This window comes from Equus asinus, unplaced genomic scaffold (genome assembly GCF_041296235.1).
Source record: "Equus asinus isolate D_3611 breed Donkey unplaced genomic scaffold, EquAss-T2T_v2 contig_800, whole genome shotgun sequence".
Taxonomy (NCBI): domain Eukaryota; kingdom Metazoa; phylum Chordata; class Mammalia; order Perissodactyla; family Equidae; genus Equus; species Equus asinus.
The window spans coordinates 488,063-506,080 of NW_027225517.1; the positions used below are offsets into that span (position 1 = coordinate 488,063).

The 18,018-nt window shown below is 36.9% G+C and overlaps 1 pseudogene; it reads left to right on the forward strand.

Moving 5' to 3' along the window:
* The first annotated feature begins 4,501 nt into the window (after window positions 1-4,501).
* LOC139039754 (olfactory receptor 5A2-like) lies at window positions 4,502-5,349 on the forward strand (annotated as a pseudogene).
* Window positions 5,350-18,018: the final 12,669 nt, after the last annotated feature.

Sequence of the window (18,018 nt, forward strand, 5' to 3'; positions counted from 1 at the left end):
CAGAGGTTCTGATGGATGTTATACGTAGGGAAATGACAAGAATCTTGGAAGCCACACAGATGATTCTTTCTTCACTTATTCTATTTTTTAAAGTTTATTTTTAATTGATATGCATTTATTTATATTTCAGCAAGGATAGAATAAAATAGTCATTAAAATTTTACATGTGAAAATTGAAAATAATTTTTTGAAATTATTTTATTGCTAGTATTTCCAGCAGTGGGGGCAACATCAAAGGTGTGAATATCCCAGGCAGAAGTGGGATGCCCTGAATAGAGGTTTCAGAGGACACCACCAGCACACACACCAGCACTGGCAATGAGAGCCTGCGGCCCTAGCCACATAGGAAATCAGACCATAGTTGCCTCACAGGGAGGCATGTGATGATTGATTCAGATCAGGGATTTAAGAAGATGTATGTATGTATTTATCTAAAGTGAAAGTGCTTTGTAAACAGGGAAGTGCCCACATATCTAATTTGTTGTTATCAAGCTATATTACCAGTCAGCTTTGTCATCTTTGACAATTATTTTAGCCCCACTGGCTTCAAGTTCCTCGTCTTAAAAATAATCTCTAGCTCCTTTCCAGCTCAAATGACTCCAAGTTTATAAAAGGAAAAGATATAATCATGAGATTATAATGGGACCATGGGGAAGTGGGAAATTGAATAAGAAAGGACATGGTAAAGTCGGGTGTGAAATTAGCAGGGAAAATACTCCATGACAACAATGATACAGAACCTGGAGAATTTTCTTCCTCTAATTGTCCTTTATCCTTCCACCTCTGCCTTAACAACACATTTAAGAGGATCCTCAGTTGTGGGTATCTGTCTGGGTGTGAGTGGACAGACAACTTCATGGCCAAAAGCATCCTTCTTGGAGTGTAAAAGGAAGACTTGGAAAAATCCTCTGAAAAAGAATTAAGAAATTTCAATCTTTGGCAAGAAGTATTTATCCCTGAAGGGTCTGAGCAAAGGATAGGGCAAGATTTATAGAAAACAGTGGTCTGTGCTTTCTCAATATCCATGTGATTCTTCCAATAGGCCCTAAGTGGAGCAAAGTTTATGGTCTTCAGTATTTACCACTCTTTAACTCTTCCCTCTTTCTCACTTCCATTCCCTCCACTTAGGGCTCTTCCTCAGATTCTCTTTATCCTCACTCAAATTCTCTGACCTTCAGTGAAAAGAATAATCTCTAATCTAAAATGTCAGTAATTACTGTGGGATGAAGGGCAGACGTTGAGTTCTAGTTCTGCAATTTCTTAATGATGTGTTTTTGAACTCTGTTAAATTCTGTTTTCACCTGTAAAATTGCAGAGTACAAAAAGAACATATAAATTCAGTTAGCTAGGCTTCCACAAAGTCTCTCTCATTCATGGTTGTCTGCCAAAGTCAGCACTCTTCAGGCTTTACTTGACTGTGGCCAAGATAGGTTAGGAATATCTCTCTGGATCCTGCTGGCTCTGTAGCCTATACTGAGGTCTGTCTGCCTATTACTGTATGCATAGGTTGGCAAGATTCCTCCTGTGTCCCTTGGTGTATGATGCTGGATACCATAATTCACAAAGGTACTTTTGTTTGTGGATGGATACCCAATTCACTGTTACAATTCGTTGTTACAAAAACAGGGAATGTCTTTCTCTGCTAAAATGCTGGTGCCACTCCTTTTATTTGATCATTTTAATCTCATCTATCTACTTACGGAAATATGCTGTCTAGATATTATAATGATTGTTACCCCCAAAATAACAAGTCAAAATACTTCAAAGTATTTGACAGAAGTAACATAAATCATATCTAAAGGAATACATTTTAAATCCAAGCATCAATGATTCCCACAGATAAATTTCAAAGAAAAGTGAACCTAAGATATAAAAATCACTAAACATACAAATAAGCAGGGCACCTGAGGTAGAGTCAGCAATGACATCCAACTATAGAATGAGGCATGCAAAACTATGTATTTCTATTATTAGAAAATAATTTAAATAAGTACATTTCAAACGTTTAAATAAAAGATATTATGGAAAGTATGATGAAAGAATAAGAAGCTATCAAAGCTGACGATTTGGGGGCCGGCCTCATGTCCAAGTGGCTAAGTTCATGTGCTGTGCTTCGGTGGCCTGGGGTTTCACTGGTTTGGATCCTGGACGCAGACATGGCACTGCTCATCAGGCCATGCTGAGGCAGCATCCCACCTGGCACAACCAGAGGTACTCACAACTGGAATATTCAGCTATGTACTGGGGGGCTTTGGGGAGAAGAAGAAGAAAAAAAATAAAAAAAATAAGATTGGCAACAGATGTTACCTCAGGCGCCAATCTTTAAAAAAAAAAAAAAGCTGACCATTTGGGCAACGAAGAAAATGGTACCTCTAGAGAGAAAACAAAATATTATGGTTGAATTTTGAAGTTGAATGGATCACTTAAACAGGCAATTTGCACAACTTATGATAGAATGAATTTACTGGAAGAGAGATCTGTAAAAATTAAACAAAATACAGCAGAGAAATATAAATAATAGATGTTTCAGTAATGTGGAAAGTAGAGGAAGAAGTTTCGGCACACATCTAATTGAGTTTCCTGAAGGATATAATACAAATATAGAGGCAGTTTTCTGAGTATTATCTGTGTTTAGGAGACAGCATGTGAGGCTTAAGGTTACCATATTGAATGAATGGACATTAGAGGAAGCTGTGAATGTGTCCATGAGTAGAAGTAGAAGAACAGTATGTATTGTAGCTACCCTAATAACCTTTTTGTTATGACTGTTGGTTAAGATGGTGATGGTGATGATGAAGAAGAATGCAATTTTCTGCTGTATTCTCATGAAATTCTCCCTCCACTCATTATCCCTGTGGAAAGAACCACAACTATGTATGGGTTGGTAATTACATATTCTGCTATCATTTCTCCTTCCATGCTGAAGGAAAACATCTTGATTTTCTTTTCTATATAATCTCTTCTTTCCTTCAAATTTTTTTCTCAAAACAGTGCACCATGAAGCAATGATTGATGTGATTTTGAGAAATAAACCCTTCTATGTTACCCCTCAGGAAATAACTTTATGCTTCTATGGGCATTTTCTCTTTCATTAATTTTTGGAACTAGGAGGCTGGGAAATAATTGTGGAGAAGGAAGATATTCCCAGATGTCTAATGCTGACAAATATTTATAGTTCATAGACATAGCTTATTCTGTTAATGTCACAGCCTTTCTCCCGGGAAACCTCGAAGACTTCTAATTTCACCCATGTACACAACTTCCAGGAAATATTTAACATCTATTTTTGACCTTTCACAGCCTCCCATGGGTTTATCTCTATATTGAATTCATCTGAATTAAAATGTGCTGTGTTGCTAGATGTTCTAATAATTATCTGGAGAGACAACAGCTGTTGCGTCTTAAAGAGGGCACATAGTGCCTGATGCAAAAATATTCTTTTGGTTATTTAGCATTTGGCATGAAGTCTTAGTCCTTGCCTTCTCTGGACTGGCTCCAAAGAAGAAAAAGAGAAAGACTTTCAGAAATTTTGCCTCATTTTCCTAATGTCCGTATTCATTGCCTAAGCATCCTAACTCCTTTATGAGATCAAGCCACTCTACTTTGTAGGAGAAGTCTTCAACCTGGGAACCACGAATAGACTTGTGTTTGATTGAGAATCCAGTAAAACCATATGCGAAGGTGGTAAGTCATTGCAGTTTGCTGGGTAGGGGTTCCAGAATTTCCATCATTTTTGAAATTATCACTTGCCAAAATAAGATCAAGAATCACTGTCACAAGCAGTTTAACTCATAAATATCTCTGAGTTGAGGAAAGAAAAATCTGTACCTGTATGGATGGGGGCATATTGTCTCCTACAACCTGGTCTTATCTAACTTCTCAGGGGCCTTCCTAGAGTCATCAATTTAAGTCACATGGATTTCCAAGCTACTTCTTGGTGTGTGACTCTTACCACCAACTCATTACATTATTCTCAAATCTGTCCTGACTTTATGAAGGTAGAAAGGAAGTTACAGAATTGTCCAACTTCCCTGGTTACAGATTAATTGAATACTAGTTCCCAAGGGGATTATAAAAGAACTTGCTTCACCATCCTCATTTAACTATAAGGTTCAGCATGGACTTATTCAAGCACCGAATTAATTTCAGAGCTGTGCTGTATCAGAATCATTCTGTTTCACTCTATAGAGAGATGACAGCATTTTCCTAATTTAGTCAATTTCAAATTCTCATATATTTGTAAAATTGGAATGGGAAAACATGAAATTAAGACTTTAGGAGACGAGGTACTAATGATGTCCATTTACTCTCTTTTTTCCCCAAAGAGAATGGTAGTATTTATGCAAGAACATTTTTCAGTTAAGGTTGGTGATTCTAGGTAGAAGACACAGATTAAATCAACTTTGACGACTTAAGATGTATATTTAGTCAGATGCATGACTGCGAAGAAATGAAGAGTATAGATTTTTGTTTTTTGAGAATGAATCCATTTCCTTAGCAAATGTCACCAAGTAGGAAGACGGAAGGAAAGAGAAATCACACCTCTGTGGCTGCTTGTTCTCCTGGGACTCTCAGATGAAAAAGGCCTGCAGCTTACCCTCTTTCCAGTCTTCTTGGGGATCTACCTTGTGACCCTCCTCTGGAACCTGGGTCTCATCATCCTAATCAGGATGGACTCCCACCTGCGCACATCTATGTACTTTATTCTCGGTTTCCTGTCATTTATAGATATCTGCTATTCTTCTTCCACCAAACCAAGGATGCTTTGAGACGTCTTAAAGGGTGAAAAAATGATTTCCTTCATTGTTTGTGCCACCCAGTATTTTACTGGGTGCTGGATATGTCTCACTGAGTCCTTCTCCTTAACCATGATGACCTATGACAGATATGTTGCTATCAGTAGGCCTCTGCAGTACTCAGCTATCATAGATTCTGGCCTTTGTCAGAAGATGGTTCCTGGGGCCTATGGCAGTGCTTTCCCTAGTAGCTTAGTTCAAACAGTCCCTAGCTTTCATATCTACTACTGTGGACTCAATAAAATTCCACATTTCTTCTGTGATAGAGCTCAAATTATTTCCTTGCCTCACTCCAATCCTTTCATCATCCAAAAGACTGATATTCTGCTAGTTGTTTTACTGCCCTTGGTTCTTTTCTCTTTATCCTCTTAATCCATGGTTTCCACCCATTGCAGCTTCCATCCTGAAAATATCCTCCATAAAATCTATTGCCAAGGCCTTCAATACCTTTGCCTCCCATCTGGCAGGTGTAACAGTCTCCTACGGCACAGGCTTCTCTGTGTACCTGCATCCTAGCCCTAGACACTCTGAAAAGCAGGACAAGGTACTGTGAGTATTCTATCCTACCCTTATCCCCATGTCAAATCCTCTTATCTATAGTCTGAGTAGCAAGGAGATCAAAGCGGCTGTCAAGAGGATGGCAAAGAGGACAAAAAATTTACTTCACTAGGAACAATATTTGTGCAGGTATTATTTCCCCTATAATGAAGACAGGGTTTAGAATATTTAAGTGACCTTTTGTATGTCACAAGAATATCTATGTAAAAAGCAGAAATTAAAATCTGGTTTTCTTGATTCCTGGTGCCATTATGTTTAGCTACTATGACCATGTGATCTGTTTGAGGCAACATCATAAACACTGAATTCAGTTTACAAAGCCTTTTTCCATGATTAGACTCACTTAGATAAAACTCTCTGTTTTGTGAATACAGGTTTTGATAGATAGTATGTGTAGAGAAATGCCAAGAACATACAAAGACACATAGGTGCTTCTTTTCTCTAGGATTTTTAAAATGTCTTTTATTTATTTTCAAATATTAAGCATTCATATATATTTGAATAAAAATAAAATGATGTGCAAAATTAAATGTTAAATTGAAAATAATTTACTAATGTATACTTTATCGTCTTATTCATGAATAGAGAAAGAGAGAAAGAGAAAGAGTGTGTGACAGGGAGAGACACAAAAAGAGAGAGATAGAAACAAAAATACAAAGACAGAAAGAGATAATGAGAATGAGAAAGGAAGTAGAGGAAAGGAGATGGGAGGGGAGGAGACAAGAGGCAAGGAGAGGGGAAAGACTGGTGTGGCATATTTAAAAATAACATTGTTATTTCCTCCAACTTACTCCTCGAGACTCCTTGTGTAGTGAATTGTGAAAAAGAGATGGGAAAACATAATGGTAGAAAGAAGGCACACTTTTGAGGTTAAGATTTGGGGAGATTCTCAGAGGCTGGAAAGAAATCAAAGTCATCAATTTCTGGGCATAGGTGGCCTGGGACATGCTCCATGGTAGCTTCCAAGAGACCTCAGAAATTAAGGCTGGTGTGATGTGTCTTGGGAGGCAGCGTCGGAAGCCCATAGATCTGAAAGTCCCAGGGATTACAAGGCCTTAAGTTTTACCAGGGTGCAGCAGAGCCAGCTAATGTCGGGGGGTACCATGGAAAGCCAGAGCACAACCAGGAGAATTTCAGGAAAATTTGAAAAGAGATATTTTTCAGGCAAGAGTTTATGGACTAATTTACTTACATATTACATTAGTGTTTATACAGCATTTTATACTTCATATAGTTACATTGCATAGGTGTGATTTGGCTCAATTACAATGAAAAGCTAGCAGATGAGAAATTGTCCCCGTTTTACAGGTAGAACCTTTAGGCATATTGACGTCTGCTATATTCTTCCCAGCATAGCAACAATCCATCTTGAGTTTCACAAAGCATGATTTGTGGAACACAGATGGGTTATTACTGACCAGAGACATGACTACCATTGCTTGCCAGTGGTATGCAGATTCTATACAGTTTTTTATCAGGGGGAACATATGACTCCAAACCAAATAGAAAGTGTTAAATCAAATTAACTCATTGCCACATCCATGCCTTTCTCTCTAAAATTAAAACTGCCTGAAGTAGATCAAACCGTGATTGGGACCTTCCTAAAGCATTGCTGTATCCCTAGTAATGGCAGGGTAGATGTTTCCATCTTAAAAAAAATACAAAAAACAAGAAAAAAAAAGTTTTCAGGAATCAACTTAAGTAGATATTTTTAATAAAGGATTAGTAATGCAGCATAATATGTTGGAAAGAACTCCAATTCAGAACACATAAATTAAATCTACTGTTAATAGAAGGCATTCTCTGTACTTCACACTCTTATAAGAGCTTTGTAATCATTATATAATTCGATTCACTGTATGAAAATCTATCTGTGAAACAACTACTACTGTCGACACCACTTTAAAGGTGATAACAAAGAGATTTAAAGAGTTTAATTTGCTCAAGTTCACACAAACAGCATTTGGAAACCTGGAATTCTACCCATACTGGCTAATACCAATGCCCATGGTATTAACTACAATGATACGTGGCTGTGCCATAAATTAGTTTTATTGGATTCTTATTGCTTCAATTTCCTCACTTATGCACATGGAATCATGCCATGTTGACCTCATAGGATTGCTGTGATAATTGATTCAGGTCAGGTGGTTGAGGAAATGTATGTATCTAAAATAGAAGTGGTTTGTAAACAGGGAAGGGTCCACATATCTAATTTATTGCTATCATGCCATATTAGCACCCAGGTGTGTCATATTGGGCAAATCTCTTAGCTTCACTGGCTTTGGGTAGTCACCTGGAAGTTGATGTTATTGGACTAGATGATCTCTAGGTCCATTGCTGTTCAAATGACTCCAAGTTTTATAAAAGAAAAGCTGTAATTACGAGATCATGATTTTTTGAGGAATCTACATACTTTTTTCCATAGTGGCTGCACCAGTTTGCACTCTCACCAGCAATGTTTGAGAGTTTCCTTTTCTCCAAATCCTCTCCAACACTTGCTATTTCCTGTCTTGTTAAATATAGCCATTCTGACAGGTATGAGGTGATACCTTGTTGTAGTTTTGATTTGTATTTCCCTGATAATTAGTGATGTTGAATATCTTTTCATGTGCCTGTTGGCTATCTGTATAACTTATTTGCAGAAATGTCTGTTCAGATTTTTTGCCCATTTTTTAATTGGGTTGTTGGATTTTTTTGTTGTTGAGATGCATGAGTTCTTTATATATTTTGGATATTAACCCCTTATCAGATATATGGTTTGCAAACATATTCTCCCAATTATTAGGTTGTCTTTTCATCTTGTTGATGATTTCTTCTGCTGTGCAGAAGCTTTTTAGTTTGATGTAGTCCCATCTGTTTATTGTTTCCCTTGCCTGGTAAGACATGGTACTTGAAAATATGCTGCTAAGACCAATGTCAAAGAGTGTATTGCCTATCTTTTATTCTAGAAGTTTAATGGTTCCAGATCTTACATTCAAATCTTTAATCCATTTAGAGTTAATTTTTGTGTATGGTGTAAGATAGTGGTCTATTTTCATTCTTTTGCATGTGGCTGTCCAGTTTTCCAAACACCACTTATTGAAGAGACTTTCCTTTCTCCATTGTATGTTTTTGGTCCCCTTGTGAAAAATTAGCTGCTCATAGGGGCCAGCCCGTAGACGTGTGGGTTTATTTCTGAGTTCTCGATTCTGTTGCATTGATGTGTGTGTCTGTTTTTGTGCCAGTACCATGCTGTTTTGGTTACTATAGCTTTGTAGCATATTTTGAAAACAGAGAGTGTGATACTTCCAGGTTTTTTCCTTTTTCTCAGGATTCCTCTGGCTGTTTGGAGTCTTTTTTGTTCCATATAAATTTCAGGATTCTTTGTTCTTTTTCTGTTTAAAATGTCTTTGGAACTTTGATAGGAATTGCATTGATCTGTATACTGCTTTAGGAAGTATAGACATTTTAACTACATTAATTCTTCCAATCCAAGAGCATGGAATATCTTTCCATTTCTTTGTGTCCTATTTCTTTCAACAATATTTTATAGTTTTCAGTCTACAAGTCTTTCACCTCTTTGGTTAAGTTTATTCCTAGGTATTTTATTCTTTTTGTTGCACTTGTAAATGGGATTGCATTCTTAATTTCTCTTTATGCTACTTGGTTGTTAATGTATAGAAACCCAACTGATTTTTGTATGTTGATTTTGTATTCTGCAACTTTAGTGTATTCATTTATTGTTTCTAAAGTTTTTTGTGCAATTATTTAGGGTTTTCTATATATAAAATAATGTCATGTGAAAATAGTGACAGTTTCACTTCTTTCTTTCCAATTTGCATCCATTTTATTTCTGTTTCTTGCCTGATTGCACTGGCTAGAACTTCCACTGCTATGTTAAATGAAAGTGGCAAAAGTGGGCATCCTTCTCTGGTTCCTGTTCTTAGAGGAATAGTTTTCAGTTTTTCTGCATTGAGAATTATATTAGCTGTGAGATTTTCATATATGGCCTTTATGATGTTGAGATACTTTCCTTCTATACCCATTTTATTTAGAATTTTTATCATAAATAGATGCTGTATCTTGTCAAATCCTTTCTCTGTACCTATTGAGATAATCATATGGTTTTTATTCTTCCTTTTGTCTATATGGTGTATCACATTGATTGATTTGTGGAGGTTGAACCATCCCTGCATCCCTGGAATAAATCCCACTTGGTCTTTTTGATGAATTGTATTCAATTTGCTGGCATTTTATTGAATATTTTTGCATCAATATTCATCAGTGATACTGGCCTGTAATTTTGCTTTTCCGTGTTGTCCTTGTCTTGTTTTGTTATCAGGATAATATTGGCTTCCAGAATGAGTTAGGAAGCTTTCATTCCTCTTGACTTTTTTGGAAGAGTTTGAGAAGACTAGGTATTAAATCTTCATTGAGTGGTCAAATTCACTAGGGAAGCCATATAGTCTTGGTCTTTTGTTTTTGGGGAGGTTTTTGATTACTGTTTTGATCTCCTTACTGGTGATTAGTCTATTCAAATTTCTATTTTTTCTTGATTACATTTTGGAAGGTTGTATGATTCTGAGAATTTGTCCATTTCTTCTAGATTATCCAATTTATTGGCATATAGCTTTTCATAGTATTCTCTTATAATCTTTTGTATTTCTGAGGTGTCCATTGCAATTTCTCCTCTTTTACTTCTGATTTTTTTTATTTGAGCCTTCTGTCTTTTTTATCTTGTTGAGTCTTTCTAAAGTTTTGTCCATTTTATTTATCTTTTCAAAGAAACAGCTCTTGGTTACATCAGTTTTTTCTATTGTTTTTGTTGTCTCTATTTGATTTGTTTCTGCTGTGATTTTCATTCTTTCCTTTCTTCTGCTGATTTGGGGCTTGGTTCATTCTTCTTTTTGCAGTTCCTTTAAGTATACTGTTAGATTGTTTATTTGAGATTCTTCTTGTTTGTTGAGGTAGGCCTGTATTGTTGTAAACTTCCCTGTTAGAACCACTTTTGCTGTATCCCATGAATTTTGGCATGTCCTATTTTCATTTTCATTTCTCTCCAGGTATTTTTTGATCTCTCCTTTGATTTCTTCATTGACCTAATCATTGTTCAGTAACCTTTTGTTTAATCTCCACATATTTGTGGCTCTTCCGATTTGCATTCTGTAGTTGATTTCTAGTTTCATACAATTGTGGCCAGAGAAGATGCTTTGTGTAATTTCGGTCTTCTTAAATTTATTGAGACTTGTTTTGTGGCTTAATATGTGATCTACCCAGGAGAATGTTTCATGTGCATTTGAGAAGAATGTGTATTCTGCAGCTTTTGTTTGGAATGTTCTATATATATCTACTAAGTCCATCTGGTCTAACATGTCATTTAAGGCTAATGTTTCCTTATTGATCTTCTGTTTGGATGATATACCCATTGGTGGAGTGTTAAGTGGAGTGTTACAGTCCCTTGCTATTACTATCTTATTGCCTATTTCTCCCTTTATGTCTGTTAATAATGGCTTTATGTATTTAGGTGTTTTGATGTTGGGTGAATAGATAATTAGAAGTGTTATATCATCTTATTGGATTGTTCCTTTTGTGATTATGCAGTGCCCTTCTTTGCCTCTTGTTAACAGTTTTGTTTTACAGTCCATTTTTTTCTGATACAAATATTTCTACCACAGCCTTCTTTTCATTGTCATTGCATGGAGATTCTTTTTCCATCCTTTCACTTTCAGCTTGTGAGTGTCTTTAGGTCTGAAGTGTGTCTCTTGTGTGTAGCATATATATAGATCTTTTTTTTGTTCAGTTGGCCACCGTATGCCTTTTTATTAGAACATTTAGCTTATGAATATTTAATGTATCTATTGATAAGAGTGTACTTATTGCCATTTTCTAACTTTTTTTCTGAATGTTTTAATTGTTTGTCTCTGTTCCTTTCTTCTTCTCTTGAATCTTCCCCTGTGGTTCAATGTCTTTCTTGAGCATTATGTTTCAGTTCCTTTCTCTCTTTTTTGTGTATTTATTATAGGTTTCTGGTTTGTGATTATGGTGAGGTTCACATACAGTAACCTATGTATATAGCAATCTATATTAAGTTGATGAACCCTTTAGTTTGATCTCTTGCTGAAAATGCTACTCTTTTCTTCCTCTCTTCCCATATTTTATGTTTTTGACATCCTAATCTCTTTTCTTTTTGCATGAGTATCTGTTACCCTCCTCATGGAAATAGATAACTGTAGTACTTTTGTTTTATGTCCTTTTTATTGATCTGCTATCTCTATTGTATATTTGCCATTACAAGTGATTTGACTCCCGTAAAATTTCTGCTGAGAAGTAAGCCAATAGTCTTATGTGGTTTCCTTTGTATGTAACTTGTTGTCTTTCTCTTGCAGCTTTTAGGACTGTCTCTTTATCTTTACTTCTTAACATTTTAATTATAATGTGTCTTGGTGTGGACCTCTTTCAGTTTACCTTGTTTGGTGTTCTCTGTGCTTCCTGTACCTGGATGTCTATTTCTTTCCTTAGGTTAGGAAAGTTTTCAGCTATAATTTTTTCAAATAGATTCTCTCCCACTTTTTCTTTCTCTTCTCCTTCTGGGACAAATATAATATGGATATTAGTGTGCTTGATGTTGTCCCAGAGGTCCCTTAGACTGTCCTAGTTCTTTTTAATTCTTTTTTTCTTTTATGTTCAGCTCGAGTGATTTTCTCTACTCTTTCACCCAGCTCATTGATCTATTCTTATGTATCACCTACTCTGCTATTGAGTCCCTCTAATGAATTTTTCATTTCCAGTATTGTATTCTTCACATCTGATTGATTATTTTTTATATTTGCCAATTCTTTGTTGAAGTTCTCACTGAGTTCATCCCTTCTTCTCCCAAGATCAGTGAGCACCCTTATGACTATTAGTTTGTACTCTTTGTCAGGTAGATTGTTTATGTCTGTTTCATTTAGCTCTTTTTCTGGGTTTTGTCCTTTTCCCTTATTTGGAACATATTCCTTTGTCTCCTCATTTTGCTTCTTTCTCTGTGCTTATATCTGTGTATTAGGTAGGTCACCTACATCTCCCAATCTTAGACAGGCGGCTTTATTTAAGAGATGCCTTGAGGTCCATCAGTCTTTTTCCCTCTTGTGACTAGTTCCAAATGTTTCAGGAGTGTCCCCTGTGGGGGCTACATGTGTTCTGTTGTGGCAGGGTTGCTCTTGCTGCAGGTGCCTGGGGAGGCTAGGCTGTCCCCCTGGCTGGCTGGTTGTAAGGTTCAGTTTCATGTTGCTGCTATGGTCACCTTAGTCAGTTTATCAAGTGTGGGGAGCCCCAGAACAGTTGATTGAAAGGTCTCATATCATGTCCCTATTGCACTTTTTCTGTTAAGTGAGTAGTTCCCCTTGTGTGGCTGGTTGCTAGACTGAGGGACTGACAACAGCTATAGGCCTATGACTTGCAAGGCTATTGCCAGCTCTCTCAGGATTGCAGCTGAGTTGGGCCAGCCCCAGGCATGGGAGCATCCAATTTATTCAGGCTTTGGAAGATGGGGCCGATCCCCTATGTGGTTGTTTGATAAGCACAAGTCTGCTGCAGCTGACAAAACCCACCACCCACAGGGCCACATACATCATCAACACAGTCTTGCCATGTGCGCATGCCCCCACCCACTTAAGTGGACACAGTTGCATCACTGCAGAGGCTCCACACACTCTGCCAATGCAGACCTGCTCCTCATGCATGCCCTGCCCCACAGAGATAGACCCACTCACCTGGCAGCAGAGGTTCCAAGCACCCCACATCTGTGGAACCACAAGTTGTCCAAGGGTTTGCTGTTAGATGGTGCCAGTCCCAAGGGCACGCTGTCTGTCCTGGCTGAACTGGATTAAATCAGTGCTCTAGTGGGGGGGGGGGGGCGCAGACCCCTGTGCTGGCAGGCCAGAGGAAGAATTCCAATGGCATTTGGCAGCTTCTGTGTCAGCTTGCCTGTACTAGATCATAATAATGCCCACTGCCAATGTCTCAGTCCCTGTGGATGTCTCACTTCTCAGCGAGATCCACCCAGAGCCTATCAAGTGATTCTCTTTTCACCAAAGGACTGTACACTTTTCTTTCTGGTGATTTTAGGTTGCTTTCCAAAATGGGTGAATTTGCACATGGGCTCTTTAAGAGTAGGCTTTTGTTCCCCTTATGTCTGATAGCTTTTGGGGGGTATTCCTTATTGTAGTTAATAGCCAGCAAAGCCAAAAATTATGACACCTATCTCATTTGTGTTGAATCTAAAAGTTGCTTATGGCAGTAATCTTCCCCTACTCAGACAGCCCAATCCTCCAGAAATGGCTTCGTACCTTAGGATCATTCCCTCCCAGCTGAGAAGTGTCATAGCTTGAAGGTGGCTTTTTTTCTCTCCAGTAAGGAATTTCTACCTCTTCTAGCTCTGCCAGCACTGTCCCTTGTTGCCAGTGTTCTTTTTATTCACTTTTCAGTGATCTCCAAGAGGTAATTGTTCCAAGAGTAGTTGTAAATTTGTTGTGTCCATGGGAGGGGGGGAGTTTAGAGTCCACCTACACCTCAATCTTGATGCCTTCTTCCCAGTAATGCAGCATAATATGTGGAAAAGAACTCCAATTTAGAACACAAAATTAAACCTATTAATAGAAGGCATACTGTGTACTACACAGTCTCAGTGCTTTATAAGCATTTAACTAATTTGATTCTCTGTATGACAAACTACTCTATCAAGGAGCTACTACTATCAGCCTTATTTTATAGGTGAAAATTCTGAGGCTTGAAGAGCTTAATTTGCTGAAGTTCACACAATCAGCTAGTGGAAAACTGGCATTCAAACCAGATTGGCTGATATCAATGCCCATGGTTGTAACCATGATAAGTTATGATTTTGTAATACATAAGTTCTACTGTATTCCTTATTGACTTGTTTTCCTCACTTGTGCATAGGAAATCAGCCCTATCTGCCTCACATTGCTGCTGTGATGATTGATTTAGGTCAGCTATTTGAGAAAGTGTACTTAAAATGAAAGTACTCTGTAAACAAGTAAGTGTCTACATATCTAATTTATTGTTATCAGGCTGTATCATCAACCAGATGTGTCATCTTGGGGAAATCTCTTAGCTCCACTGGCTTCAGATCCTCACCAGGAAATTCACGGTATTGGACTAGATGATCTCTAGGTGCTTTCCAACTTCAGTGACTCCAACTGTATTAAAAGAAAAGCTATAATCATGAGATCATAATAGGACCATGGGGAAGTGGGGAATTGAATCAGAAGGGACATGAGAAAGTGGGACATGAAATTATCAGGAAAAGAACTCTATGTCTCAAGAGAGCAAGTGCATGGAGAGTTTTCTCCCTGTAATTGTCTTTTCTCCTTTCACCTCTGTCCTAATAACATACTTAAGAGGACTCCAGATATGCGCATCTCTTTGGCTGTGAGTGGACAGCCAATTTCATGGCCAAAATCACACATCTTGGAGTGTAATAGGGTCCAGTTGTAAAATTCCTTTGGAAAAGAAATAAGCAATTTCAACCTTTGGCAAGAAGCTTGTCTTCCTGGAGGATCTGGGTCAAGGTCAGAGAGCAAGATTTATAGAAAACAGTGAATTCTATGCTATCTCAATTGCTGTGTGATTCTTCTAGTAGGAAGAGGAAGTACATGAAGCATGGGTTATGGTCTTCAATCTCATTCATTCTTCAACTCTCCCCTCTTTCTCACTTCCACACCCTGCACTTATATCTCTTCTTCAGGTTTTCTTTCACCTTACCCAAATTCTATGGTATACAGTGAAAAGAATAATTTCTAAACTAAACTGTCAGGCATGGATGTTGAGTACTGGTTCTCAATTTCCTAAGTGTATGATCTCAAACGCTGTTAATTTCTGGTTTTCACCTGTAAATTGGGGATAATAGAATCATCTATAATATAATGAGACAATATGTATAAAGGCTAACACATTGTAGATATTAATAATTGAGCACTGAATCAAAATAATAACTTGCTGAATTTCAGGATTAACTAAGATAAAATATGCTTGTCTGTGTTTCCCAACTTTATACAGTCCACTGCCTTTTCTAAAATTTTTATTTTATTTTTTTTGAGGAAGATTAGCCCTGAGCTAACATCTGCTGCCAATCCACCTCTTTTTTGCTGAGAAAGACTGGCCCTGAGCTAACATCCGTCCCCATCTTCCTGTACTTTATATGTGGGGCAGCTGCCTCAGCATGGCTTGATGAGCGGTCCCATGTCTGCACCTGGGAACCAAACCAGCAAACCCCAGGCCACCAAAGCGGAATGTGCAAAATTAACTGCTTAATATCTACAATGTGTTAACCTTTATAGATATTGTCTCATTATATTATAGATGATTCTATTCTCCCCAATTTACAGTTTATCAATTGTATTTATATAAGTAGGTTTTTCACTCATAGCCAAGTTTAAATTGTTATATCATATTTTTTCTCATAGTTTCTGGCTTCATGTTATAGTTTAGAAATTTCTTTCCCATCCTAAGATTATATAAATGCATATCTATTAATCCCTCTAATGCTTTTTACTGATAGTGAGCCAGGTTTCAGCGAGCACTTCGGGCAGAGATTATCCTTTTTCTATCAGTTTAAAATACTACCTATATCGTATGTTAAATTCTTACCAATGTTAAAATTTACTTGTTAAATTCTATTTCTTCTTTTGACATGTCTATTTTTACAAGAATAAGGAATTGTTAATGTTTATATTATTTTGTAAAGTCTGAATCTCCAAGTCTTTTTAATTATTAATCTTTTTTCAAAATTTTCTTGGTCATTAATATTGATTTACTCTTTCAACTCAAGGAAGATCACTTTGGAAATGGAACATAGCCAGTTGTTGTTATCTGCTATGAATCTATTAGTGAGCTATAACACACTGAATGTATCAACAAACATATGAAATATACTTTTGTTGTATTTGAGAATTGAAACAGTTGCTTTGACTCTTTCTCGACATCAATGCTCATCATAGCTTGATGCTGGTTATCTGTTGACTCAAGTGTGCATGAACTGAAGCAAACTAAACAGAAGATCATTTCTGTGATTTGTGTCTTTATGACTTCAGGTGGTTTGATTTGTCTGGATGCTAGGTCTGAATCTACACCTGCCCAGAAGTAATGATGCCTAGCTGTCTACAGAACTGATGATGTCTCAGGAATTTCCCCAAGTTAACCCATAAATTCTAGCACCCCTGGCATTCCTTTTTACAGGTACAGCTGTCATTCATAGTTATCTGTAAGTAATCAATGATAGTAATAGCCAACATCTATTGAACAATTAATGTGTCCTGGATTGTGTGCTGAGCAGTGTCATGAATTTCCTCATAAAACCCTCCCATTAACCTTACAGTTAAGGGGCTCTTGTCCTCACTTTGTTATGAGTAAATCATTTCTAGTGTGTTAAAACCACCAGGGTAAGTTCAGAGCATGAGAGAGTATCAAAACTAAAATTATTTTTTTCCATTTGTATTGATATACGGTTGATATACAACATTGTATAAGTTCAAGGTGTACAACATAATTTACTATATATATATATAATAAAATGATTACCACAGTAAGATTAATCTTCATCACCTCACATAATTACAGTATTCTTCCTTGTGATGAGAACTTTTGAGATCTAGTCTCTTAGCAACTTTTAAATATATGATACAGTATTGTTAACTATACTCATCATGCTGTACATTATATTCACAGATCTTATTTACCTTATAACTGGAAATGTTTTACTTTCTGACCACCTTCACCCAATTCCCCTACCTTCCACTCCTTGCCTCTGGCAACCACAAATCTGATCTTTGTTTCTATGAGTTTGTTTCATTTTAGATTCCACATACAGTGAGACCATAATGTGCTTGCCTTTCTCTGTCTGATTGATCTTACTCAGCATAATATCCTGATGGTCTATCCATATTGTCACAAATTCCAGGATATCCTTCTTTTTTATGCCTGAACAATATTCCTTTATGATACATCCTATTATTTATACATGTGTTATTTATATTTATAAATATATAATTTGACTTTTTATCCATTTATCTGTTGGTGGTTGCTTAGATTGTTTCAATACTCTGGCTATAATAAATAATCCTGCAATGAACATTGGGATACAGGTTTGTTTTAGGGGCAGTGATACCATTTCCTTTGTGTATATTATATATCCAAGATATGGAATTGCTGGATCATATGGTAGGTCTATTTTTATTTTTTTGAAAAAACTCTATACTGTTTTCCATAGTCACTATACCAATTTAAATTCTCATAGCAGTGCACGTTTCCCTTTTCTCCACATTCTGGCCAGGAGTTGTTGTCTCCTTTTTGATTATAGCCATTCTAACAGTTGTGAGTTGGTATCTCACTGCGATTTTGATTTGCAATTCCCTGATGATTATGATGTTGAGCACATATTTATGTACCTGTTGGCATTTTATATGTCTTCTTTGGAAAACTATCTATTCAGGTCCTATGAAAAATTTGAATTGGATTATGTATTTTCTTGCTACGGAGTTGTATGTGTTCCTATATATTTTAGATATTAACTCCTTATCAGAGATGTGATGTGCTAATATTTTCTGCTATTCTGTTGGTTACCTTTTCATTTTGCTTATCATTTTCTTTGCTGTGCAGAAGCCTGTTAGTTTGATATAATCCATCT